The following is a 3,610-nucleotide window of genomic DNA, read 5'->3' as shown; positions in this document are numbered from 1 at the left end:
TGTTGGTAAATCTTATAACTTTTTAATGCTTTTGTATGTCATAGAAGCAACTTTTTAGTTGAAACAGCTGACTAAATGCTTTAATTCCCTTTAAATATGAATACTCATAAGGTTAACATAGTGTTGCGGGCTTAACAGGTTCTTTACAATAAAAACTTGGCGATTTTAAAATAGCTATTTTATTTACACTATTTACTCGCTATTTACAATAATTGCAATTACCTAACACCTAACTAATCCTATCTAAACCTAGCTATTGCCTATTCTAATTTACAATGTTTCTACTTACAGCTAGCCTCTACAGGATTTATCACTACTTCTGTTACAACACTGACCAGGCCCGGTCTGGCTCCATTGGAGGCCCTCGGCTAGATGTTGATTTGAGGCCCCCAGCCAGAAATAAAACAAGGACCATGGGGTGCTCTCACGGCAACAATTAGTTAGCATATTTGTTTGCTGCATGCCACAGGTTCATAAAAGGGGCCTAATGTGGTTTTAAATGATAAAAGTTTTGGATAATTTTGATTAAATTAATAATTGCTAAATTTCCATAAATTAAAATCTTTGTATTTATAAATTTAATTCCAAAGGTATCAATCAATTTAAATTTGATATAAAATTTGCTCGTATTTCTATTCACCTCTACAGCTGCCATAAAATTTAAAGGCCTATTCTTAAAATTGTTTTAAGTCTTCAATTTAAAAATAAGACCAAAACCTAGTCTTGGAGTTTTTGCCATACATGGTAAAAAAGCATATCACGTACCACTTTTGAATTTTGAATACATCTATGAATGGACCATATTTACTGTTTATCACACACTTTACTCCATAGTTGTACTTCAGCAACAAAGACAAACAGAAATAATCAAAAGTATTTTAATTTAAACGTTATAAGGCTTACAAAAAACTTCTGATGATTTCCGCCTGCCTGTTTGCGACTTCTCATTGTTAGCAGAATCGGAACTGAAACCAGCTAACCTGCTAACCATAAGTTCAAACAGTTTGAATTTAATTTGTTTTTATTTTGAAATATTTCCTATCCATTTTTACTTGCGCCACTTGGGTGCACACGTTTCATTTTATAAACTGAACGATTCACGTGTTAGTAATCTTTCAAACAATACGCCATAACCTACTACGTAGGAATGACTGGAAACAGTCGTCGGTGATTAAACTAGTCGTAACACCATACTCTACCTTTTGGTGTTGAGATGAGGCTGACTGGTCGAATAAAATCAGTTGTAGATAAACTGACGGATAGGAATTGGGAACAGTTTTTAGGGATGATACATAAAATGTAATTGCATTTATTTTTGTTGTTTAAAAAAATATGAAATTGCCAAGACACTGTGTTTTATATACTGATGATTTAGATTTTAATGCCTGTAGTAAAATCTGTTTTAAAAACCAGGTAACAAATAAATAGGAATATTTGTTATACTGAGTTAGAGACATTAGGCCTACTTAATAATTTAAATCTTGCAGTCATGTATAACTAAAAATTTTTTATTAATTGTAAATGTTGTCATTCTATTACGTTTTATACCAAAGTAACAAAATATTAATTCAAATGACAACAAACAATAGGAATCAAGCGGGAAAACTCTAATGTTTAAAGTAAAATTATATTCGATAATTTTCTTTGCAATGACTGAAACCACTGCACCGATTGAACGCCACCAGTTGTTGTTGTAGTGGAATTCTCTCGGTTTTTCATTCGACTGAAAAAAAAAACCACTGGTTTAAAAAACAACCGATTGACAAATTGACTAGTCGATAGTTTTTTCCAGTCGGTTGTCCCATCACTATACTAGTACAAGCGCTAAGCTGTCTGCTTGAGTCCAGACACCAGACATATCGCTGACGCGCCGGCACGGCAATGTCTCGTCACTACAGCGGAGCGCTGGGCACTGAGCTGATTCGAACGGTGCGTTGCAGTGAGATCGGTGACTATCCTCTAGTACCGAGTGACTATCACTGTACTTAGGGGCTACCCCTAACTGTAATTCAATTAAAAAAAGAGTATTGTTTTTTAAAAATTGTTTTTGCAAGACTACGTCGCTGTGAAACAGTTAAACAAAATATTTTTTTTATTATAACTAATTTTTTTTTAATTTATTTTTTGGCTTTTGGAGGCCCTCTTGAGCCAGAGGCCCTCGGGGATCGCCGACCAGCCGCCCTGGCCAGACCGGGCCTGACACTACACTGTCACTACTGTCACTACACTGTCTCTACACCGTTACTACACTGTCACTCTCACTAGCACTAGCACTGGTCACTAACACCGACGGGCACTTGCCGCGACGATTCTCGGAAGGCTGAACTCAACTCCACTGCCGTGTGCCGGAAGACGGTCCCTTATATAAGTTTACCGTGGAACATTCTGGAGACCCCTAGTAGCCTAGACAAAGGTGTTTACAGATCACTGTGGAAGCTTCTGGTGGATGTCAAAGACCCTATTGACGTAGTCCGTTGACATGGGTCTATTGTCTTTCAGGGAACCCCGTGTTGACAAACAACCCTTTTTAGACGGCGCCTGGCTATTGTTGCGCGGGACTCCTGACTTGTAACAATAGGGAACTACAGAGCCACTGGGGCGGAGCCCGAAGGGATTTTTGGGATAAGAATATGCCTATATGTGAATCGGGAATGTGAACTATCATCATGCCAAACTTTAGCCCAATCCATCCCCCCAATCCCCCCCCCAAATCCCCCAATCCATGTTTAGGTTTATGCGTGATTGACCTTCAAACACACAAACAAACAAACAAACGAACAAACAAACACACAAACTTTCACATTTATAATATTAGTAAGATAAGTCAACTGTTGTAGTTTGCTTGTTTATAAACATATTTTGATCGAGTTTGGAATATACTTTAATTTCTTAATAAACTATTAACATTTTACAAAAAAACACACACACTTTTACCCTCCCTGTTGCAGCAAACCTAAGTACTCATCGTTAAACTAATTCTCTTTAAATAGGAAATAAATGTGATATTTTTATGGAGGCATTTTAGTGTAAATCGAATCAGGTTAATGGAAATTCGCTTAGTCTGCAGGTTTGCTGCGGCGGGGGTATTTATAGTTTAAAACTATTACTTCCAAACTAAAGAACTAATTACAAGTGGTGATAAATCAAAGTCAAGGTACGACATATAATCCTTATTTATAATATCTGAAGGCGATTTCTATGAAACACTACTCCTCTGTTAATAATGGACGGATTTTTGCAATGAGCCAAAATTAATTACTTTTTGTGAAGACACCCCCTCTCACTCATTCCTGTCATAAATGTCCTCGGGGCTTGCCTGTATTTTTTATGACAAAAAGATTTTTTTTTACAGACGAATATTTGTATGAATTGCATACTAAAACAGCTGTTCAAGAACGTTTGCTTTCAGAAAGTTTGTTTGCAGTTCCGATAACTGGAGTGGGGTGATTGATTACATTATCTTTCAGTTGACTCTTTTTTTAGTCGTCGGCAATTATGACTGTTGTTTTGAAATAACGCCTGTAATACTTTGCAATTGCTCGATTTGAGCAACAGATGCACTAGTATATTATGTAAAGAAGCTGAAAAGGAAAAAGGAAGAATTCAGCAC

This window comes from Macrosteles quadrilineatus, unplaced genomic scaffold, assembly GCF_028750875.1.
Source record: "Macrosteles quadrilineatus isolate MER2022 unplaced genomic scaffold, UCM_ALF_1.0 Scaffold_2__2_contigs__length_208266976, whole genome shotgun sequence".
In the NCBI taxonomy this organism is placed as follows: domain Eukaryota; kingdom Metazoa; phylum Arthropoda; class Insecta; order Hemiptera; family Cicadellidae; genus Macrosteles; species Macrosteles quadrilineatus.
Note: the sequence above shows the minus strand (reverse complement) of the source record.